The 25631-nt window shown below is 41.9% G+C and overlaps 1 long non-coding RNA gene and 2 pseudogenes across 1 annotated transcript in view; 2 read left to right on the forward strand and 1 right to left on the reverse strand.

Annotated features, from left to right (window-relative positions):
- Window positions 1–25631, reverse strand: part of LOC129392971 (uncharacterized) — a 125533-nt gene that overhangs the window by 95066 nt on the left and 4836 nt on the right. The gene's annotated exons all lie outside the window — the stretch shown is intronic.
- LOC100994640 (neuropilin and tolloid-like protein 2) lies at window positions 478–2211 on the forward strand (annotated as a pseudogene).
- Window positions 10616–12133, forward strand: LOC100980656 (ADP-ribosylation factor 1-like; annotated as a pseudogene).

The raw sequence follows: 25631 nt of genomic DNA on the forward strand, positions 1-25631 counted from the left end.
TCCTTCTGAGATAGAAAGATGGGGGTAATAGCCCCAAACTTATAGGTGAACCATGAAGAATGTGATAATAAAGTTAAATTCTTGGCATATAGTGAGTGCTCAATAAAGGATATTAAAACCTAGACCTGTGGCTTGGGTATATGGCATGATAATCTTCTGGAAACCGACAGCTATTTTCAGAAGCTTAAGACACATAGTTTCCTCTCTCCCTTCCTCTTTTATGGTTGTAAGACATCAGTAGGCAGGGTTTGAGTTCCAGCTTAGCTACGATTTGGCCATATGACCTTGTACAAATGACTCACGTGTTAAGGATTCAGTTTCTTTATCTGAAATATAGTAGTAACACTTCAGTGATCCCACACAGCACATCCGCACTCCTCTGCCCCCCTACCCCTGGCTGTACGTGGGACCAGGTGCTGCAGAGCAGGAGGTGGCGCCTGTCGGGGGGGGGGGGGATGGGGGGTGTGTGTAGGGGCAGGAGGTGGCGCCCCTTGGGCATGGCAGGCGGCAGGACCTGAGCCCTGCCCCAAGGGGAGGCAGCTGCTAGCCAGCTATGGGAACGGAGCAGCGCCGCCGCAGCCTCAGCCCCTCGCGAAGCGCCGGGCAGCTAGGGAACATGGCCCTGGAGGGGCTCTGCTCGGCCCTCAAAGATGGACAAAATGTTGGAATCAAGCACATTCCTGCAATCCAGTATGACATTTGGATTCAAACCAGCAATGAGGTCATTTTGCTTCACCAAATTATCCTGTCTCATATCCACCAAACAAGGAGTGTATCTACATTTTGGAAGCTGCTCCACGTGAAAGAATCGAGCTTCGATGAACATTATTATATAGAGCCATCATTTGAGTGTCGGTTTGATCCCTTGGAAGTTCCAGATGGGCCATTTGGTTTCTCTCCCCTTATAGATTATTACTGCGGCATGAAAAACCCTCCATTAATCAGATCAACAGGGAGATTCATGTGGATTAAGTTTAGTTCTGATGAAAAGAACTAATATTCATTTATTCCAAATCCAGACTTTACTTACCTAGGAGATTGTGGGTTTGAGCTCTTGAGAGCCGATGGAATAGTGCACTCTAGTCAGGTACAACAAGAAGAGAAAACAAAACCTGGCCAAGCCGTTGATTGCATCTGGACCATGAAAGCCACTCCAAAAGCTAGGATTTGAGGTTCCTAGATTATCCAATGGAGCACTCAAATGATCCAAGAGAGACATTGTTGCAGTCTACGATGAAAGCAGTTCTATTGAAAACCTGAAGGCCAAGTTTCGCAGCACTGTGGCCAATGATGGAATGCTTAAAACAGGAATAGGCGTGATACAAATGTGGGCAGATGAAGGTAGTCGGCTTAGCTCAAATTCTCTTTACTTCCTTTGTTGAGCATAACACATGTCTGTTCCCACCTTCTGGCTATTGTGCGTAATGCTGCTGTGAACTTTGGTGTGCAAGTAACTGAATTCCTGCTTTCCATTCTTTGGAGTATATAGCTAAAAGTAAAATTGCTGGATCATCAGCTCCCTGCACAGGCAGCACTGTCTTTTGCCATAGCAACATGTGCATCAATAATCCTTTAGTCTGTAATGGTGTCCAAAATTGTGTATACCCTTGGGATGAAAATCATTGTAAAGAAAAGAGAAAAGGCAGGACTATTTGAACAAATCACTGAAACTCATGGGACAGTTATTGGCATTACTTCAGAGATTGTCTTGGTCTTTCTCATTATTTCTGTTTTAGTACAAGTGAAACAGCCTCAAGAAAAGGTCATGGCTTGCAAAACTGCTTTTCATAAAACCGGGTTCCAAGAAATGTTTGATCCTCCTTATTATGAACTGTTTTCGCTAAGGGACAAAGACATTTCTGCAGATCTGGCAGACTTCTCAGAAGAACTGAACAATTACTAGAAGACGCGGCACTCCTCCACCACCTCCCAGTGCATCCATGACCACCACTGTGGGTCGCTGACCTCCAGCGTCAAACAAAGCAGGACCAACCTCAGTTCCATGGAGCTTCCTTTCCAAAATGACTTTGCACAACCACAGCCAATGAAAACATTTAATAGCACCTTCAAGAAAAGTAGTTACACTTTCAAACAGGGACACAAGTGCCCTGAACAGCCCCTAGAAGATCAAGTAATGGAGGAGATTCCTTGTGAAATTTATGTCGGGGGAGAGAAGATTCTGCATAAGCATTCATATCCATTGAATTCTAATCTTCTGCTAAAGGTGATGTGAATTCTTAAGTGTGTACATATGCAGCCTCCAGGGTACCATACTGTTTCCAGCAGCCAACCCTTTTCTCCCGCCACAACTACGAAGACCTTAATTCACCATTAACCTATTATATGGTGATGTTTTTATTCTCTCAGGCAGTCTATGTATGTTAAACCAATCAAGGAACTTACTGTATTCAGTGGAAACAATAATCATCATTTATTGCTTGGTGTCATAAAGCACCACCAGTTAAAGAGCATTGGAAGAGGTGGTTGGATGGAGCCAGGCTTGGGCTGCCTATTAGTTTTAGCAAGGGGAATACTGCTCTTAACGATACAGCTCTGTCAATATTCTGATCCCACAATAAACTTTAAAAAAAGACATAGTAGTAACACCTATTATTTATTAGGCCACATTCCCTGATGAGTGTATTAATGCATTATATAATTTAATCTTCCTAACCCTGTGAGAAAGGCATTTTCCTCAATTTAGATGAGAGGTTTAGTAGCTGTCCAAGGTTACTCTGCTAGTGACTCACTGGGTCAGAATTTGAACCCTGAACAGCCAGGCTTCACAGCTGATGCTCTTTTGCCTGCATCAGCCTCCTGCCCATGGCTGTCCCTCCCATAGGCCTTTGGTGTGAGCATAGAGATTATGGCTGTGAAACTGCTTTCTGTGTTGCAGAGAGACAGAACAAATTCCAGTCATTGTGTGATCTAACATGCTGGCTCCATATCTAACCTCCCTTTGGGGCCCATCTCTTAAGCCACAAGAACCCCAGTGAAAGGAATCAGTAGAGAAACCCATTGCTCTGTCACTGAACAGCTTCCCCCTCTAGATCTGCGATGGTTGTCTTGGGAACCAAGCAAATTCCTTGCTCTCTGCTCTGAGTATGGGCCGGCTGGTACGGCTGCCAGAGATGGGCTTCTGCTGGTTTCTCAGGTGCTGTTGGCCTTGGTGGTTTAGAACGCTTGAAGATTGGGCAGGAATCAAGAGATGTGGGGTAGTTTAAAAAAATAAATAAATAAAAAATAAAACTCATAGAAATTTGGGTAGAGACCAAAACCAGTCAGGAAGACCATCCAACTTGACCTTGACTCTGAAGTTCCCAGGCAGAGAAGGAGACAGGATAGAACGTGGGAAAATCAGAAAGAGGAAGAAGAGACAAAGTGAAGATGGGAGTCAGAACGCAGTAAAACTCCTACTCAGAAAGTATCAGTGCCAGGCTCTTAGAGGAGGGTGGGGACCTTGGGCATAGGCAGAAGGAGCTGCCAAGACACTAAATTCACCCAGATGGGCAGGCTCGATTCGTCATTGCTGTTTGTACCACCCCCTGAGGGAAGGGACCTCAGGACAGTCAGTTTTGATGGGAAGCATGGTTAGGGCTTGAAGAGTTCCTCAAGGGCTGGTGCCAGGTGTCTAGATAAAGTGTGGGAAAAGGGAGGATGGTGGAGCTACAGAGGCAAAAGCGAGCAGAGGGAAGATAGTACACTAGCACACCTGCTCCATGACTGCCAAAGCTGGTTCCAGTGAGAGGCCTCATCTTTGTTTGACCTTGATTCAGCCTTCACTGAGCCAGAGCCACCAAATCAAGTCATACCCTGCCCTTAGGAAATCCACCAGCTTGTTGCAAGAATCACAAGCCATTACTACCCAAATTCACTGATTTTCTAATCAGTCTCCCCAGCAAATAAAAATTTCTCTCATATGTTTCAATTCACAATATACAAAGCATTCAGCTCATGTCTGATAATACTACAATGAGCTACATTACACTAGAACTCAACCTAGCATCCACATCAAAAACCCTTAGTTTTCTCATTGCTTTAAAGGGATCTGCGCATCAAGGCACTTGCATGTTGGAGATGGGACGACAAATACCCATTCCCCTTGCCTCCAGGTTGTAATCAGCTGGCAACAGGCTTGATGAGCCAAACAGGGACCAGAGAATTTATTTTCTCAATATCAGCAAAGACCCTATCATTCTCAAGGTCATGGTTTTCTAGTCAACTGTCTCCCTCTCCTGCCCTGAATGGAAGGTAGATGGACCAGCATAGCAGGACTAACTTATTAACCAATCCACTGCTTTGCCTTTTTGCTTTAGGTGCTGCTGAGGCAGGCAGGGAATGGTGAGCTCAGGAGACTCACTGTGCCTGGGCACAGACCCAACAGGAAGCAAGAGCCCTGAGAAGAATGAGCAGTGACCTTAGCACATTAGCCTTGTTCAACAGAGCAACATGGCCGCCAAGTGCCAGCCTCCCACCAGCTCTCCAGGACCGAATCAGTCTTGCTTTCTGCTGATGCGGTGGGAGGAGGAGTTAGAGGTAAACTTGCCATCCCAGTTTGCCTATAGAACTGAGGTGTTTCCAAGATGTAGAGTTTTTCATGCTAAAACCAGAAAGTCCCTAGCAAATCAGGATGCACTGTTCACCACCTTCCTTAAGCCTTGGCAATGTGTCCCTCCAAAGAGAGGACAGGGTATAAAGAGAAGAAAAGAAAGACTTCTCCCTAAAGTGGCTTTAGTAGCCACCCTAGGCTGATGAGAACTGGGATAATTAGCGGATTGTGTATGGGTGTGGGGATGAAATTTTAGATGTAAATACAATACCACCTTAATATTACTGCTGTTCGCGTGGTAGAACTACAGGTGATTTTTACATTCTTTATGCTTTTCTGTTTTTTCCAAACTTTCTGCAATAAACATCTGTAGCACGGTAATCAGAAAAAAAGATCTCAGCTGTTTTCAAACAATAGTAATAAAAAGAGAAGATCAGTCATTTAAATAATAAAACCCATTTTTAAAATGTGATCCTTTGATCACTTTCTCCTGTACCCCAGATGGGGGTGAAAGGCAAAGTTATATTTATTAACCAGTGCAGAACAACTAGTAAGGAAAATGAAAAATGGATTCCAAATTTACCCTGGGTAGCCTTTGGATACTCAGTGGTAGCATCGCAGTTTTCCAGAAGTAACTATTTCACTACTCTCTCCTTCTTTATCATAATCAACAGTGACTATTTAATCTTGATTCACCCCAAACCCACACTACATTATCCTTTTCCTCTCCAGGTACTTTCATCGAATTGTAATTGTGATTTAATGTTATGCCCTTGATTTAAATAGCGTTACTTTTTGAGCAAGCATGGCTGAAAATACAATTTTCTCTATTGTATTCAGACCCCTTTCAAGGAATTAATGTTGGAGACTGAGATGACAAACTCTTTATTCCCCTTGCCTCCAGGTTGTTACCAGTTGGTAATGACACAAGGGGCCAAGCAGGGACCAGATAATTCATTTTCTCCATAGCAGCAAGGACCTTATCACTCTCATGGTTATGGTTTTCTAGTAAACTCTCTCCTTCCCCTGCCCTGAATGGAAGGTAGATGAATTTGCTCCATTACCTGCCTAACTGAGGAGAAAATCTAAAGAGACAGACTCTTGGTCCAGATTCAGCACCTTCCTGAATGTATACTTTTAAACGTTCCCAAGATTCAGCTTCTTTGTCCCAAAGGCGGAACTGGGTGACACTTTTTATCCAAGTTTCAGAGTGCCCCTGGGAGGCTCAGTCAAAAACAGTGAGCATAGAAGCGCTCTGCATGCTATAGGATGCTATACAAAGATTTTAAAGTATTTATCAAGGGACTGATCATTTTGCCTTAGGTGCCAGGAAACAGAAACCAAATCAACCAGAAAATAAGAACACTTATTCATTCGTCCCTGCATCCAAAACGCATTTCTTTGTCAGATGAGTAAGACAATCTAACCTCGGACTGAGCCCAAGGCACAGGACACAGTGATGCTGCGGGCTTCCAGACCATCTTCCACCCACTCCTCTTAGTTCCAGGCTCTGGGTCCCTATGAGACAACTCTGATCACCACTGTGTTTGAAAAGCAAAGCTTCAAACCACTTCTCCACTGCTAACTGATAGAAAGTCACGTTTTTTCTTCACTTTTACCCAAAGGGAAAAATAAACACTTCAAAAATGACAAAAGTCCTTCAGGCAGAAAACTGGACTCAGAGTTAGAAAAGCCAGACAGTAAATACCTGAACTAGCTGGCAGGAAAGATCTCTAAAGAGTTTCTTCAGGGCATCTCCCAGAAAGAATGAAAATAAACCTTTTGAAAACCAAGCAAGTAGGTCTCACGCCCTTTATATACATTTATTGCAAACTTTCTTTCAACCTCTGGCTTGGTGCAAAGAAATCATTAAACACATAGACACACGCTCAGCCAGAGAAGACTCCACTTCTAGAGTACTGAGGCTGAGGGAAGATGAGGATGACTCACTTCCCCACAGACCAAGTCTGTTTCCCAAGTAAGCGACATCCCATATAATGTAGGTGGCTGCTGGAAAGCCATCTGGATCCCCAAATAACGCCTCTTATCTCAGCCCCTCCTTGTCCCACTCCAACCTACCTTACGAATGTCTGAAACTCAACCCCCTTGTGATTTCACTCGTTTAGGTTAAGATATATCCCTGTTATGCCACCCACTCCAGGTGTTGGCAAAAGTGAGCAGAATTTGGCAAGCCAAGTTCCAGGCATTTGCAGGAGCAAAGGAGTTAGTAGTGAGTCATTGAGAATGGAAAAGTCCTCCCTTAGATGTCTGTGGAGAGCATGCTGCAGCCTAGTGGTTCTCAAACTTCAGCATGCCTCAGGATCTCCTAGAAGTCTTGTTAAAACACAGACTTGGCTAGATATGGAATTTCAGCTTCAAAGATACATATCTTCAGCACTTTGAGGCTGGTTCTTTATTGTCTCATGGCATCTGATGTGGCTCCTGAGAAGCTGATGGCACTGATTGTACCCCTTTGGAGGTAATCTGCTTTTCCTCTATGGTAGCTGTTAGGTTTCCCTTTCGGAGCTTATTCTGAAGCAGTGCTACATTGTGCCCAGGTTTGATTTTGTTTTGTTTTGTTTTGAATTCCATTTTGTAGATCTTTTTTTGTTGTTCTGAGAGCTCAAGTCTTTCCTCAGTTCTGGGAATATCTCAGGCAGTAAATTTTCACATGTCATTTTCCAGCACCTTATTTTATCTTTTTTAACCCCTATGTTGTATCTTCTTGCTCTGTCCCCTCTACTTATCTTTACTTTCAACTTTTCTACCTCTTTATCTTTTAATAATTAACCTTAGAGTTTACAGATTTACTCTTCTATAATCTTCAGAATGTTGCACTTGTTAAAATAACAAATTAACTGCTTGTTCTTGCTTCATAATCACTGTCCTTGTTCAAAAATCAATGAATTTTATTCATTCTTTTATCTCATATAGACTACTAAATATATTCATTTAAGTGTCTGTCCCTAATATACACACTGCTGATGGTTTACTGTTTTCTTTCTCTGTTTCTAGCCTATAGAGATGCCCCTATATTATTTTAGAAGGCTGTTAAATATTTAGTAATATAGTTATTATTTCTATGTGCTTTTGAAATAATGCCATTTATCCCATGCTCAACCCATCATTTTGGGAGTATCATTATATACTCTCAATCCTTTTCAGTTCCCAGCAGCTGCCTCCAGCATCCTCCAACCAACGTTATCTCCTAAAGCCCAGAGATCACTTTGCAAAACACATATGGCTGTCCCTTAGAGAGACCTCACAGTTCCCATCTCTGTTATCTCTCTGTATTCAGGAAGCATAGTGGGCAAATGGGTGGTCTAGATGCTTTTTTATTCTCTGAGTTCAATTTAATATAAAAAGAAGAGGAGGAGAGAAAATAAAGCCATTTATTCAGGCTCCTGTCTGAGGTGAATAACAGTATCTATTTCTCACTTCTCACCCACACTGTAACATTTATCCCAGGAAAATCAAATCCACAGCTTACCAACTGATCTATGTTCCATGGGGCAGACTCAGTTTCATTCACAGCTGTATCCCTTGTAACTAACACGGCTCTAACCTATAGATCGAATGAACCACTTTAAGGAGGGAGCAAAATATGTTTTATTAAATCTATTTCTTGGTTGAGCAAACTGAGGGTCAGCGTCACAGCCAAATATTACAGGAACTAGGACTAGGACCCAGAATTTCTTGACCCAATTCAACACATCCCAGGAGAACCAATACAACTTCTGTTGACGATGTGTTGACTAACCATTCCTCAAAGGCATGAACTGCATCTTATTCGTCTATGTGCCCATATGAACACTCAGAAGCTATTCAATAAGATGCTTGTTAGAGTATTATAATTAAATTACTAGATTAATTTTCCATTGGTTTCTTCATATTTTTGCATTCATGGAACATACTGGAACCTAATGATGACATTAAGAACCCTCTCCCCAGAAAAATGCACATCTGTATACACACATGACACACAACATTTTGCATCAATTTCAAAGGTCCTCCAAACTTCTAAAGCTGGGTAAGATCTTAAAATCTCCTTTCAAAGTCTTGAAATTTTGGGGCTTATAAGAGGCCTTAAAGATTACTGATTTCAATTTCCTTATTTTATACATGCAGAAACTGAGGGCTAGAGATAGGAAGTTACTGGTAGATTGATCCTAGAGTACATGCAAGGAAGGCCTGGGATATCTACTGTTTGGAAACCCTCAGAATTAACTGGGTAAAGAGACCCTCCACCTCCCTTGGACATGGACTTTGCTCAGAACTGCTCTCTCTACCCTTACCTTCCTGCGCTTCCCATTGGCAGAAGTGACCTATCCAAAGTCTGACAGCCAGAAGCCCTGAGACTAGGACCCAGGTCTTCTAGCTCCCAGCCCGTTGCCCTTTCCATGACAAACTTGATCTCCCAAAGTTTTTCGACATCTTCTCCCTCTCAGCCAGCTTCTCCCACCTCACCCTTCCTTCTGGGTTCTGCTTTCATTGGGTGCTTTCTTACATGACATTCCCTGCTTTTTATTAAAAAGGAATCAAAATCTCAGTTCATCGAGTGAAAAACAGATTAGGATGCTTGAAACCAAATTTACTTGTATATTTCCAATGCAATGCTCCCTAAACCAAACTCTTTACAAATAAATCAATCAATCATGACATGTCACTTGTTCCAATCCTGAGGAAACAACAACATAAATAAGACAAAGTGATGGGACTGGATAACAGGTGTCATTTAAAATCATGTCCTGAAAATGTCACTAGAGGGTTGGGTAAATCTCTGTTAAGCTAAAATAAGTTAAATGCAAATAAATAATATTTAGGGAGAAATATGGGCACAAAGCAAAATTAAGTTTTGCTATTGATAACACGCTGTGATTACATCAAACGAATTGACCCTTTCGGTTAATAAAAATTGTTACCTGCCTCAGAACTTTAATTACATAATCACTAATAATGTAGGTTAATTTCATAGAATTAAAAAAAAAACTACCAAAACAAAATTATTTTTGGAGTTAACCCCTGCAAGATCCCAAAAAACATACAAAAGACCAAATGTTTCTGAGTGTTTGGCCAGTGTTGGAACTCAGGTTTCAGGGCAGGGCAATGACTTATCCAAGTTATATAGCAGTTAAGTTATACAGGCTAGATTACCAGATGAGGCCATGACATCTATGAATTGTTTTTTCTGTAAATAATAACATATGATAATGATGAGTTTTGCTTCCAGCAATACTGACTAGGTTGTTTTGGACCAACCATCCTGCTGAAGATGATTAAAAAAAAAAAAAAAAAAAAAACCTAAACAAAATATGAAGAATGCCCATGAAAGCATTAGAAAGTTACCAAGGCAAAGAGCTTACAGGACAAGATCCAGTAAAGCCAGGGAAGTGCAGCTCCTTTACTGCTCAATTTGGCTGCTGATTCCAAAAGCAAAAGCTGAGCTTCCGGGAAGCTGAGTAGAGTTTTGGGGATTCTCACAGGACTGGAGAGAAATAAAATAAGGCTCACGGCTCTCCAAAAAGGAGCAGCTTGGGAAAATATTCAAGACTGTTAGTTGGAAAACATGAAAGGCTGATACTTAGGTGTAACAGCAACTAGGAACTAGAACATCCCTCCCAAGGACTGAGGCTTCTAATAATTTAATCCCTGATTTGATTAAGGTGATCCTCTCTTTGCTTAGTTTTGGAAGGTCCAACAATGAAACAAAAAACAAATGTGACAAAGAGAAAACAAATTGCAAAACGTTAAACTTAAACTCGGCCATGTGACTAATTATATTAAATAAAAATGGACCAAACAACACTGTAATTAAAAGGCAGATATTGTCAAACTAGATTTTAAAAGGCCAAGATCCAATTATATGCTGTCTATAAGAGATGTGCTTTAAACACAAGAGCACAGATAATTTGAAAGCAAAAGGATAGAAAAGATTTTATGAAAAAATAAGCATAAGAGAACTGTTGTGTTTCTATTAAGACCAAAGTAGGGAGCGAAACCAATGCCTGGCTGGGGGAGCTGCCACTGAGGTGTCCCTGGCCAGTGTCCTTCCACCCACTCGCAAGCATGGGGGACATCTTCACCAACTTCTTAAAGGGCTTTTTTGGCACAAAAGAAGTGCCCATCATCATGGTGGGCCTGGACGCTGCAAGGAAGACGCCAATCCTGTACAAGCTGAAGTTGGGCGAGATTATGACCACCGTCCCCACCTTAGACTTCAGCGTGGAGAATGCGGAGTACAAGAACATCAGCTTCAGCCTGTGGGATGTGGGTGGCCAGGACAAGGCCACTACTTCCAGTGCACACAAGGCCTGATCCTCGTGGTGGACTGCAATGACAGAGAGCTCATGGACGAGGCCCAGGAGGGGCTCATGAGGATGCTAGCTGGGGTCAATCTTGGGATGCAGTCCTCCAACAAGCGGGGCCTCCCCAACACCAAGAACGTAGCCGGGATCACAGACACGTTGGGGCTCACTCCCTACACCACAGGAACTGGTATATTCAGGCTACCCGCACCATCAGCGGCGATGGGCTCTGTGAAGGACTGGACTGCTGTCCCAGCAGCTCCCAAACCAGAAGTGAACACGAACCCCGATCCTCTCACTCCTCCTCTTGCCTTCCACTTTACTCTCATGTAGCAAATGTGTAGTTCATGGTGTGAGTGCCAGAAGCTGCCTCCGTGGTTGAGTCACCATGTGCATCTCACCGTGCTATAAATGTGGAAGACACAGACTTCGGCCAGTCTTTTTATTTAATGTAAATAGTTTTTATTTCCAATATGGCAGTTTCTGGTACTCCTATGCAATATTACTCAGCTTTTATTGTAAAAAGTAAAATCAACTCACTGTTCAGAGTTGGGGAGTGATGTAGGCCCATGGGCATCTGGCCTCCAGGAGTCACTGTGTGGGGAGAGCAGGGTGTGCCCCTGGCTTTTGAGATGTGTTGAGATCCATTTTGGTGGTTGGTTGGCTTTTTTGTTTGTTTTGTTTTGTTTTTGAGATGGAGTCTTACTCTGTCGCCAGGCTGGAGTGTAGTAGTGCAATCTCAGTTCACTGCAACCTCTGCCTCCCAGGTTCAAGTGATTCTCCTGCCTCAGCCTTCTGAGTAGCTGGGACTACAGGCACGAGCCATCACGCCTGGCTAATTTTTGTATTTTTAGTAGAGACGGGGTTTTGCCATGTTGGCCAGGATGGTCTCAATCTCTTGACCTCGTTATCCACCCTCCTCGGCCTCTCAAAGTGCTAGGATTACAGGCATGAGCCATCGTGCCCGGCCAGGTGGGTGGTTTTTAACCAGAACTCAGTGCATTTTAAAAAAACAGTTAAAAATCCAAGCCAAGAAAATTTGACCACATGGGAAGGAGAGAGACCTGCCTAGCCTAGGTATGCAGTTTGAGTTGCCAGCTCAGTCGTTCCCCTCAGGAATGTGAGGAAGTGGAGTGGCAGCCCACAGTCAGTTCCGCATGGTCACAATAGAGATCCCCACAACTCACTTGTCCGTGGGTCACCCTGTGTTCCACAGCCTTGTGCTTGTCCCTGTGCTCCCAAGGTTACTAGGGGCTGGGCTTGGAGCTCATGGCCATTTCACTCTCCCCCAGGCCGACAACCCCACGTGCCCACCTGCTGTGGCCAGCTCGGGAGATGCAGGGCCCCACTGTCCCTTAGTCAGCATGAGGCCAAAATGGGCCCTTCATCCCCAGCATTCACACTTGCTCAGACACACGAGCGAGGTGTTTGGGGCCTCACTGGCAGCAGCATGTGCAAGCTGGGCAGGCTGCCCATCTAAACCCACAGCCCCTCAGGAGCACCCCATCTCCATGTGTGATGCAGCTTGCTCTCTCTCAGCCTGCAGGGGGTCTGATCTGCCATCTATAAAGATGACTTCTACTTTGTTCTTTTGTATTTTGATAAACACTGAAGAAGCTAGAGCTGCTAAATTTATCTTAGGGAAAACATTAGAACTGGTCTATTTGGTGTTATGGAACCTCTTACTACTTTTAATACATGATTGATAATCAACAGTTTTGTTATTTTTCTTCTGTTTTCATTTTGACAAACAAGCACTGTAATTATAGCTACAGAATAAAATTGCCAGGGCATGGTGGCTCACTCCTATAATCCCACAACTTTGGGAGGCAGAGGCAGGTGGATTACTTGGGCCTAGGATTTCAATGCCAGCCTGGGCAATATAGGGAGATCTCATCTCTACAAAAAATTTACAAATTGGCTGGGTGTGGGTGCGTGTGCCTGTAGTCCCAGCTACTTGGAAGGCCGAGGTGGGAGGTTTGCTTGCGCCGGAGAGGTCAAGGCTTCAGTGAGCTATGAGTGTGCCACTGCACCCCAGCCTCAGTGACAGAGTCAAACCTTAATTATTGAAAAAAATGATCAAAGTAGGTATCAAGATAAAGAGTATTACTAGAGATAAAGGGGGACTTTATTTTCTAACTTTTTAAAAACTAATTTTTTTTTTCTTTGAGACAGAGTCTTGCCCTGTTGCCCAGGCTGGAGTGCAGTGGCACAATCTCGGCTCACTGCAACCTCCACCTCCCAGGTTCAAGCGATTCTCCTGCCTCAGCCTCCTGAGTAGCTGGGATTACAGGCGTGCACAACCATGCCGGCTAATTTTTTGTGTTTTTAATAGAGACAGGGTTTCACCACATTGGCCAGGCTGGTTTCGAACTCCTGACCTCAGGTGATCCAAATGATGGGATTACAGGTGTGAGCCACTGCGCCTGGCCTAAAAACTAATTTTCTAATTCCTAAATACTGAAAGTGTCAATTCATCAAAAAAAAAGAACAATTCAAAATAAATATGCACACAAATCACAAAGGTTCATTAAGCAAAAACTGACCAAAACTAAAAGAAAAAATAGAGAAATGACAATAATAGTTGAAAACTATAACCTCCTCTTTTGGTAGTTAGTGGAAGAATGAGCAACTACTATCGATACTATCAACCAATTTTAATTAATTGACATTTGCATAATTTATACCCAACTGACAACAGCAGAATACAGATTATTTTCCAAGGTATGAGGAATAGTCACCAAGATACACCACATGCTTTTTCATAAAATAAGTCTCAATACATATTAAAAGATTAAAATGTTACTATGCTCTTGGCCAAATTGAAATTGAAATTAATAACAATCAGTCTTCTAGAAAATCCTCCAAGTACTTGGCAATAGGAAATATACTTCCAAACAAGCCATGTGTTAATAGTAAAATATAAGATGTTTTTGACTGACTGATTTAAAAAACATGTCAAAATGTGTGGGATACAGCTAAAAAGGAAACTTACAGCTTTAAATACTGATATGAGAAAAAAAGGAAGCTTTTAAAATCAATGATCTAAATTTCTACCTTAAAGAAATAGGAAAAGAAAACTCAATCTACAAGGAAGGAAATAAAGAGATGATCAGAGATCATTGAAATAGAAAGCAATAGAAAAGTGAACAAGGCCAAAAGTAATAAAGAAAATACAGAGAAAACAAAATTGTTAATGTTAGAAATAAAAGAGGAGATATAAGTTCCCATTGTACAGACAGTGAAAAAGAATAAGGCAATGTAATAAACTACTTTACACCAGTAACTTCAACTGGACAAATTCTTTGGAAAACACAACTGACTGAAAGCAACAAGAGAAGAAATGGATGACTCAAATACTGCTATTAGTTATTTAAGAAATCGAATCCATAACGAAAAATGTTCCCACAAAGAACAGATGATTTCACTGGTAAATTCCACCAAATATTTAAGGAAGGGAAAGCAGCAATCTTACACAGGCTCTTCATTTTATGAGCCTAGTCTTTGTCCTGAGAAGGGGTTGATGATGTCTGGAAGAGTGGCTGATTGTCTGGATAAATGACTCTAGGGGAAGTACCTGAAACAAACAATAAGATTACCTATAACTTTATTTTCCTGAGCAAGAATTGTTTGGAATGATAAAATCACCTTAATGCAGACAGTGTACTGTGATTGCAGGTTTCAGTTCTCAATATAGTATTCTAATACATTGGACTAATCTCTGGTGTGATTGCCTTGGGGAGAAGTAGAGGGTAGTGTTTGGGAAGGGGGACAAAGAGGGCTTCTGGGGAGCTAGAAATATTCCCTTTCTTGACCTCAGTAGTGGTTACACAAGTATGCTCACTTTGGTATAATTTTTTCCCCAACTGTTTAGGTTCATGTGGTACATGTATAAGTTTGCTACATGGGTAAGTAAATTGCACATCACTGAGGTTTGGTATGCAAATGACCCTGTCACCCAGGTAGTGAGCATATACCAGGTAGGTAGTTTTTCAACCCTCACTCCCATCCTACCCTCCTCCCTCTAGTAGTCCCCAGTGTCTGCTGTTCCCATCTTTATGTCCATGAGTACGCAATATTCAGCTCCCACTTATAAGTGAGAAAATGGGGTATTTGGTTTTTTCTTTCTGCATTAATTTGCTTAGGATAACGGCCTCTAGCTGCATCCACGTTGCTGCAAGAGACATGATTTCATTCATTTTTATGGCTGCATAGTATTCCATGGTCTATATGTACCACATTTTCTTTATCCAGTCCACTGTTGATGGGCATGTAGGTTGATTCCATGTCTTTGCTATTGTAAATAGTGCTGCAATGAAAGATGAGTCCATGTATCTTTTTGGTAGAATGATTTATTTTCCTTTGGGTTTATACCCAGTAGTGGGATTGCTGGATTGAATGGCACTTCTGCTTTAAGTTCTTTGAGAAATCTCCAAACTGCTTTCTACATTGGCTGAACTAATTTACATTCCCACCCACAGTTTCTAAGTGCTCCCTCTTCTCTGCAGTCTAGCCAACATCTTAGTTTTTAAAAAAATACTAGCCATACTGACTGGTGTGAGATGGTAAACTCACTGTGGTTTTGATTTGCATTTCTATAATGATTAATGCTGTTGAGCATTTTTTCATATATTTGTTGGCCAAATATGTCTTCTTTTGAGAAGTATCTGTTCATGTCTTTTGCCCACTTTTTAAAGGGATTGTTTCTTTCTTGTTGAATTGTTTAAGTTCCTTATAGATTCTGGATAGACCTTTGTCAGATGTATAGTTTGTGAATATTTTCTTCTATTCTGTAGGTTGTCTGTTTACTCTGTTGATAGTTTATTTTGCTGTGCAGAAGCTATGTAGTTTAATTAGGTCCTATTTGTCAATTTTTGTTTTTGTTGTTATTGCTTTTGATATCTTCATTATAAAATCTTTGCTGGGACATATGTCCGGAATGTTATTTCCTAGTTTATCTTGCAGGGTTTTTACAGTTGTAGGTGTTACACTTAAGTCTTTAATCCATCTTAAGTTAATTCTAAAATATGGTGAAAGGTAGAGGTTCAGTTTCATTCTTCTGCTAGCCAGCTATCCCAGAACCATTTATGGAATAGGGAGTCCTTTCCTTACTTCTTGGTATTGTCAACTTTGTTAAAGAGCAGATGGTTGTAGGTATGCAAATTTGGGGTTCTCTATTCTGTTCCATTAGTTTATGTGTCTACTTTTGTACCAGTACCATGCCGTTTTGGTTTCTGTAGTCTTGTAGTATAGTTTGAAGTCAGGTAGTGTGATGCTTCCAGCTTTGTTCTTCTTGCTTAAAATTGCTTGGCTAGTCAGGCTCTTTTTTGATCCCATATGAGTTTTAGAATAGTTTTTTCTAATTCTGTGAAAAATGATGTTGGTGGTCATTTTCTGATAGAAATAGCTGATAGGAATAGCACTGAATCTATAAATTGCTTTGGGCAGTATGGCCATTTTAATGATATTTATTCTTCTAATCCATGAGTGTGGGATGTTTTTCCACTTGTTTGTGTCATCTATGACTTCCTTCAGCAGTGTTTTGGACTTCTCCTTGTAGAGATCTTTCACCTCCTTGGTTAGATGTATTCCAAGATATTTTACGTGTGTGTAGCTATTGTAAATTGGGTTATATCCCTGATTTTTCTCTCATCTTTAATATTATTGGTGTATAGAAATGCTAATGATTTTTATACATTGTTGTATCCTGAAACTTTACCGAGGTCATTTCTCACCTCTAGGAGCCTTTTTGTGGAGTTGTTAGGGTTTTCCACGTATAGAATTATATTATCAGTGAAGAGAGATAATTTGACTTCTTTTCCTATTTGAATGCCTTTTATTTCTTTCTCTTGCCTGATTGCTCTGGCTAGGACTTCTCACTTTGGGATAATTCATTAAGTTCTCACTTAGGATTTGTGTGGCTTTATGTGTATTATACTTTAGTAAAAATTTCATTAAATATATTAAACATAATAAGTGGGCTAAAATAATAATGGTTGTTAATTTCTAGAGTATTAAGAGTCATTACAGCTTTCTGGCCTTACAAGACAAGAAAACAAGTTGGATCATTGAAAATATGAAGGCAGGATATCAGGAAAACAAATTCAATTGCTATTTAGTTGATAATTATGCTGTAAAAAGCTTAAGATTACTACTTCTGTCTTTATTTAGTAGTAATCAATAAAGACAGAAATAGAAAACTTGGCATATAGCAGATGACTGCAATTATATTTATATGTATAATGTATATTTACATATATATGAGAGAGATGTTTAAGAATTAAGTCTGAAAAAGATACAGGAAAATGAATAAAGCTATCATGTTTTCTACTGAATTTAGTAAAATGAGTAAAAACAGTCTGGTTAATAAGAAGGGTGAGAGAAAGGGGGCAGTTTTCCTCCCTAAATTCAGTTTATTTCTCATTTCTTCCTTTATTTTTTATTGATATATAACAAACACAAGAGCAATAACATGCACAAATCTTAAGTACACAACTCAACAAATTTTTACAAAGTAAATATTCCTGTGTAGCCAGCATTCAAATCAAGGTACAGAATATCACCAGTATCTCAGAAACGTCCCTTTGTGCCTTCTCCCCTTCCCCTCACGAAGGTAACAACTGGACTTCTACTATCATAGTAAAGTTTGGCTAGTTTTTGAACTTAAAAACATACAGTATATGCTCTTTTGTGCCTGGATTTTATCACTCAAAGCTAATCTGTGAGCATACTTCTTATTTTTAGTTGCACTGTAAAGGTGGGTCATGATGCTACCAGTAAACAAGGCTCAGAGTGCAATGGCAAGAGCAGGGACTTTGCAAGCAAACTGAGCAGGATTTGGGTTCTAGTTCTGTTACTCTGCCTTGGGATGAATTTTGAATCTCTGAGCTCTTCATCTGATCCTTAGAATGAGAAAATAGTTACATGGCAGGATTGTTGGAAGGATTATAAAGAATATCAATAAAAATAAAGTAAACATTTATTGAATATTTTGCATGTGTCAAGTGGTTGAGTAAACTCAACAATGTTTTGCTGGCCTTTGTTGGCAGCACAGCTATATGTGTGAATCCCAGTCTTTGCTTCTCTCTTCCAAAGTCCAAATTCCAGAAAAGAAATTCAATTGTCTCAGCATGGGTCAGGTAGACACTCTTGGAAAAATTATATTACCTAATGGGAAAAGGGAGCCTTGGCATTTATATAGTATTGACCAGGGCACAGGGACCTATGCATAAGGACTGAGCATGCGCCTGGAGAGGAGGGATTACCCCCAGACAATTACCTTAAGAGCACCTGCTATACTCTCGGGAACCTGGCCAGAGAAACACACAACTCCTGCAACTGGATAAGCATAGTCTAGCAAAGAAAAACCAGAATCCAAAGTCCCTGCATATGTGGAGTATCTGATTTATATAGAAAACCAGCCCCTGTCACAATGAGGTTTAAAGTACAACAAAAGAGATAACACGTTGATTGACCTAGTAACACACTGGGAAGGTCAACCAGCCTCCAAACTCAAGATAAGAGAGCCTTTCCGTGGTCAATTGGGAACCCTCATCTTGTTGTCTTAACCATGTCCCCAACCTCATGGGATCCTAAAGCAACCAACCTCCTTACCAAAAATCAGGCGAACTGAACAGTGGCACATTGAGGTCACTTGAGCAGGTTCTGTATTATTATCCCCACTTTCCAGATGGAAAAGTTCAGTTAGGAATCAGCAAAGGGACCTGCCCTGTCTGCGTATAGACCCAGGGTGTCTTACACTGTATGACTCCTGCCTGCATAGTTTTCTTCCTTTAAAAGATTGTTTTGAACCAGCTTTGATGTCAGGTGGTCTAACTTGGGTGCCAACTGGATTAGGAAAGGAGGGGTGTGGCCATCAGCAAAGGGGCTCCTGCTTTTCTTTTGCTCTTACAGCCTGGCTCCCCTGACCTTTCCAGCACTGCTTTACCTGCCTCCCCACATTGTTGAGATCTGTTATGTCTACCAATGCTGAAAAAAGAACGCAGATCATATAGCAGAACTGCTATTCAGCTTGCAAAAGATGGGAGAAGAGGGCAAAAAGACATACTTAAAGAGGCTCATTTTTTAAAAAGCTGAGTGATTATTTCCTCTCAGAATAAAATTATGTAAATGCATTCACTGCAGGGAGGGGGAAAGATGCCCTTTGGAGAATGAAGCTAAACTAATTTTAGCATTTGCATTTGCATGACAGAGCTATGCTTGCTAATGCTGACGTGGGGCATGACAGGGTATGCTTTGGGTCATGTGAGACTCAGGCAGATGACATCCCTCCCATCTCCATCCCATCTCCCCATTCTCCCCTCCAACACCCCTTCACGGGCAGCCAACCTTTCATTTGGTTCCCATGAAGAGTCACAAGAGGCAGCCTAATCCAGTGGACAGAGTGAGGAGATAGCCTCTGGAGACTCCTGTTCTGTGAAATGGGAACTATCCATGGTTCCTGTAAGAATTCCAGGTAGTTGTGTACATAAAGCACCTGGCACAGGTAGACTCTCAAGAAGGGTGGTTAGTGTGGCTCAGCCTCACTCCCTTATTATTCATCTATCTATCCACCCATTTATTCACTCATTCAACAGACTTTCATTCATATCAGGTGCTGGCACAGTAGAGGAGATGGAACCTCAAAGACAAATAGAATAGGGCACAGCCTCTTCCTGAGAGGCTCACTCTCAGCTGGGAAGGCTGAGAGCAGACAGCTAACTCCAGTACAAGCAGTAGGTGGGAAGGTGCTGAGTGGCTGTGCACAGGGAGCTCTGTAGAAGATGCCATTTGTTTTTATGGGGGGCAAGTAAAAGCTTCATGGAGACAGGAATGTTCATGCCTGGAAGAGTAGGATTTCATCAGGCAAAGCTGGGGATGGGAAGGAACTCCAGGGCTAGGGTGGCATGGTGGGGCAGTGGGTGGGTGAGAGCAGGCTTGGTTGAGAAGTTGGGCTAGCTCCAGAGCCCCCACTGAAGACAACAGAGCAGCAAACCAAGGCATGTCTTTTTCAGATATTAGGGCAAGTGTCGAGTGATAGTTCTCACCCAAGCAATAGAAAATAGAAAAGCAAAATCATGGTTAAGTAGGAAAGGGTGGAAAACTTAGTACAGCTCCTCCAATTTCCTTTGGGCATGCTTTTGGCCAGGAGATTGTCATTCATACAAAGTTGAGTGAAATTGATTACAGGTAAACGCTGAGATTCTAGAAATTGATGGAATCCTGAAAAGTCCTTCTACCTTCCAAGTTGTGTAAATTAAATGAAATGCAAAATTCACTTGGTACTCTTGTTATTTATAAATAAAGCCTGCAGTGAATTATTTGCTAAAGCAGACTCAGCTCTTTATTTCTCTGACTTATAAGTTTAAATTTTCATGTAGAATGATAGACTCTTGGGATGGAAGGGGCCCAGTGCTATGTACTGTCCTGGGGTGTGCAGGTACAGAGGGAAAAATATACTCTTGTGTAGTTTCATACAAATAAAATACTCCTGGCTTTTTGGGAAAAAAGTTACTTCTACCTTTCAAATAAACTGTCAAAGTGGTCTAAAAGTATCGACAATATCTAAAATAAATTATTAGAAAAACTTATTTTTCCTTCTTAAAAATCTGTTTCTTTCTCATTTCTAATCTTTAGCATAACCTTTACTCTTTTTGGCACAATAACCAAAAGTAGGGTGGCATACTGCAGACTTAAAAGACAAACCTGAATCTGATTTCCAGCTCCACTATTTAATTTCTCTAACCTTTATTTTCCCATCTATAAAATGGGGAAAATAATCCCCATGTAGTTGGTGGTGCTGTTAATGTAACTGGTTATTGAACAAGCATGATGGTGCATTGGGCTGAAACACGCTTTAGTTTTTACGCTTACGTCCCTTGAAACTTTATTCCTGTGGTGGAGATGAGAATGGAGAGACTATATGGGGAAGGGGGTAGTCTCCCAGTGTCTGTGAATGACAAATGCACCAGCCTGTTCTGCTCAGACTTGGGCAGTTGACAGCCTTTAGGTTGCAAACACAGTCACAATCCAGCAATTTAAAATTTCATTTCTGGCCAGGCCCGGTGACTCCTGCCTGTAATCCCAGCACTTTGGGAGACCAAAGCAGTAGGATCACTTCAGACCAGGAGTTCAAGACCAGCCTGGGCAACACAGCGAGACCCTGTCACTACAAAAAGAAATAAAAAATTAGCTGAGTGTGGTGGCACACACCTGTAGTCCCAGCACTTTGGGAGACCAAAGCAGTAGGATCACTTCAGACCAGGAGTTCAAGACCAGCCTGGGCAACACAGCGAGACCCTGTCACTACAAAAAGAAATAAAAAATTAGCTGAGTGTGGTGGCACACACCTGTAGTCCCAGCTACTTGGGAGGCTAAGGCAGGAGAACTGTTTGAGCCTAGGAGGTCGAGGCTGCAGTGAGCCATGATTGCGCCACTGTACTCCAGCCTTGGTGACTGGGCAAGACTTGGTCTAAAAATATATAAATATATAATAAAAGTAAATAAATGAATAGAAGTCCAATTCCTTTTAATGACCCAAACTCTTAACTTGACTTAGCTTTAAGCCTTCCCACCTCCAAGCTCAGACCTGCTTTGGTGAATGGGCAGGGGGGAAGAGGAGGTCCGTCTTTCTGCTCCCTACTCTCACTGTTCATTGTCCTCTGACTGGGGCTGCTATTTAGGATCTGCCTGGCTAGGAGGAGAACACGGGAGCAGAGGTGGAAGTATGGAAATAGGACAGTTTTTGCTTAGTAATGACCACACCCTCTGGCCCTGGCTGATGGTCAAGGCTACAGGGAAGACATGGCAAGGTCTAGGAAAGTCTCCCAAAGCACTCCTCACTCGGCTTGAGGCAGGAAGGTAGCATCCCTACTCTTTCCACCAATCTTCTCTCCACCTATCATGACGTTAAACCAGGTAAAGGCGCCAAAAGACAAAACACATTCTTCTTCATTGTCGTTGTAAAGCCTGCATGAGGGAGGTCTTGTTCACATTCACCATCCTCAAAAACCAGCCTACTGGGCTTAATACCTATGTAATGGGTTGATAGGTGCAGTAAACCATGATTGCACGTTTGCCTATGTAACAAACCTGCACATCCTATACATGTACCCCAGAACTAAAAATAATAAAGAAAAAAGAATCACTCAAAACAAAACAAAAAACCATAATACTGATGCTTTAGTAGAAAAACAGGCAGTGGCTCATGCCTGTAATCCCAGCACTGTGGGAGGCCAAGGTAGGCAGATCACCTGAGGTCAGGAGCTCGAGACTAGCCCGGCCAACATGGTGAAACCCCTCCTCTACTAAAAATACAAACATTAGCAGGGCATGGTGGTGCATGCCTGTAATCCCAGCTACTCAGGAGGCTGAGGCAGGAGAATCGCTTGAACCCAGGAGGCAGAGGTTACAGTGAGCTGAGATGGTGCCACTGCACTCCAGCCGGGGTGACAGAACAAGACTCCGTCTCAAAAAGAAAAAAAGAAACTCGCTTAAAAAGCCTCCTTTTAACATCCTATCACATAAAGATTATAAATAATAATCCTCAAGTGCTTGGCTTATAGCAGGTGCAAATTCTATAAATTACTGATATAGTATTGTCTTATTAATAATTTTTTTCTTCCACCTGGCAGAGGAGAGGGGATTTTCCCAATCCCAGCAGGTGCCTGTTTAAATGCATCAGGATTCTTTTCTAAAAATGTTCTGCAGTCAACACATTTAGATTTCCCAAAACTAAATTCTTGTTCATTATTCAACATTTTTAGATCTGCCACAAGTAGAACCACATGCTTCAGAACTAAAAACTCCTTTCAAAAAAAAAATCCTTGGGTTGGTACATCCAGTGGTTGTTGGTGATGTGCCAGAATTAGAATTAAAACAAGAGACTCCAATTTGGGTTTGAGGTTTTTTAAAAAACACTGTCACTCTCAGGAGTGAATGCACTTCTTCTACAGCTCCAAGTAAAAGTCTAAAATATGAATTTAAAAATTGGTTCAGAAATCTTACTGAAAATCCATTTCCATCACTTCTTTGAAAAATACGGATGGCATGCTAATTCTGTTTCTACCACCCCTGAGTTTGGCAAAGAAAGATTTGGACTATTTCCCAGACAACCAACTGAATCAAAAAGCATGATCCTTCCAGGAAACCTGAGACTACTAATTACCCAGACTCTGCGTTTACCTATATACTATGTAGATATGGTATGTTTGCGTCCTGCCCCTCCATTACTATGTGGGTGCTGAGGTCCCCCTGCTGAGAGAGCTGAATATTTTGTTTTTCTCCTGGCAATGTCATGGAATCGCAACTGGTCTGAACCCACTGTGATTTTGCCCACTCCCACGGAAAACACCTTTTCCAAAGCTGGAGGTAGCTTTGGTGCTTCAGAGGAAACTGAGGAGCAAACGCTTTATTCTCATCTGAGCATGACCCTATTGTATACCCACTGAGGGCTGGAGTAATTATTTTAAACTACTTGGCTCCAAAACCCTCCTCCCTTTGTTAATTCAACTTCAGTTTCCTAGCCCCTTGCTGCACTCCCATTCCCCAGTGGTACTCACTGCTCCTTGTCATGACAGCCATCAGCCTTCTTGGCCTCTGTTGTTTTCACTGCTCCGTCCAGCAATGCCACTGCACCACCAATGCTAGAGACAGCTTACTGAATTCCTAGGGAGGCCTCACCTTCCCCTCACTGCCTGTCACTGCAGGCATCAGGCAGAGGCCAGGGTTCCCTTAAGGAGAATGTTACATATACATGCTGTTACCAGTGCATCACAGAGTTTGTGCATTGAGAAATGAAAACCTGCTCAATAAGCCTCAGAGACGTGAATTAATTTATCCCAAGGCACCATGCTCAAAGCCTTCAGACTCAGCCTTCCTGCCTTGATCACAGTTCTATTCATCCTCTGCCTCACCCAATCCTGAACCTCTGAAGAGTGGAGGGCATCCTCCTCTACTGGTAGTTTGTGTTTCCCTAGAATTGTTTTTCTCTGGCTATGTGTAGCCATCAATACTGTTCCAGGGCAACCTCCTAGCTGGACTAGGTGTCCCCACATCCTTCCATCAGAACCTACTCAGAAATTGACCTACATAGAAGAATGTCCCTAATAATGTTGAGTGAAGAAAAATAAGGCGGGCACAAAAAATGTATGGAGTGGTTCCATCCTCTAATTTTATTATTAAATCTTGTCGTTTGGTAGGCCTGTGTCCCTGGCTGTGACCTTCACAAGTATCTTAGCTCCCCCTCTTCCCACTACCTTGAGTAAAACAGGAAGGCTGAAGGGTTCTGGGCTCTGGCAAATGCCCTTCTCTCCAGTGGAATAAGGGTCTGGTGAAGTCTTTTCTTTTGCTGGCTAGGTTTTTGTTATGGAGGATAATCCGTGAACTTTTCAAAATGGTTATTTTCCCTTAGCCCCACCGAAGCCACAGGGGATAATTCCTGGGTCCTCATCATGAGATGCTGGTAGGGTTCCTGGAAGTAAAACCCATGAAAATGTATCTCCCACAAGACTGTGGCCCCCAGGAATTTATGACTCTCAAGCTAGTCCACACCCAGCCTCCAGAAATTAGTCAGTACTATCATTTAAGGGTTCTTTCAGCTTATCATTCCAGACGCATCTGTTCCAGGTAAACAAATTTTTGCTGTGACTCTCTGGATGTACCTATCTCTCCAGATTTCAGAGTGGCTGTTTGCTTTGTGACCTCAATCTCCTGGTAAGCCTGATAAAAGGTATTGAGTTTCAGTTTGTTTAGCTTTTTTCTTGTAAGAACTAGAGTGATGACTTCCAAGCTCTTACATGTTAGAGCTAAGACTGGAAATATATTATTTATTTTACAAAGAGTTTTATTATTTTAATTAAAAGAAAAGCTTTAAAAAAAGATATCCCTCATAGTAATCTATCTTTGGTCCTTAAGTAAAATGGCTAATATCATCTTACTTTAGCAAGGAGCTACACCTGTAAACCTAATAGGAATTACCAACAGAATTAACCTCTCCCATAAAGAGGCAGAGTTGCTACGCCCTGGAGCAGTCCTCCTCCTGCCTTAAATAGCTTTCTGAATTCACTTGGCAGCTAGTTCCCTTGAACCAGGGCAATCTAGGAGCAAGTGATTCTAGAAATTCAAGAAGTACCACCTCAATCTGCTCCTCCTCTCTCTGCACATCCCAACACCTATAATGAAAGGCACAGTCCTCCATAATACAAGCATAATCATGGTTTCCTTTCCAGATACCCATGGATGAGAAAACTTAGTGACAAATACACACTGAGGTATACGCAATTGATAGTGGTTATCTTCCTGAAAGCACTCTCTTCTATGTGAGAAGAAGAGCTATGTGAGCACAGAGGACCATAAACAGGGAATGATTCATTCATGCTGGGAGAGAAAGCTGTGGAAATGTGCAAAGCCTTTTTCTCCAGCCCCACCCTGCTGCTACCTCTGAAGACTTCACTCCTCTCTCCCTGAGAAACTCAGCAAAGGCCAGCAAAATAGTACAGGCTTCACCACAGCGCACAGAGAAAGGGGGTTTAGCAGCACAGAAATTGTACCTGCTGTGAGACTTGGTAGTTGCTGTGAAGAATCAAACCTCTTCATGCTTTTTAGTTTTGGTATCCTTAACTATAAAGTGGAAACAAAACCTCCTACTTGGGCTTTTCTGACACCATCCTGGTGGGGCTGTTGGGACACCTGTATTGAATTTGGTTAGTGTGGAACTCTAGGCTCCTCACCTGGACTTTGCTGATGAGGTTGGATTTGCAGTTTATTTTGTGTTGTTC

Source organism: Pan paniscus, chromosome 7, assembly GCF_029289425.2.
Source record: "Pan paniscus chromosome 7, NHGRI_mPanPan1-v2.0_pri, whole genome shotgun sequence".
NCBI lineage: Eukaryota > Metazoa > Chordata > Mammalia > Primates > Hominidae > Pan > Pan paniscus.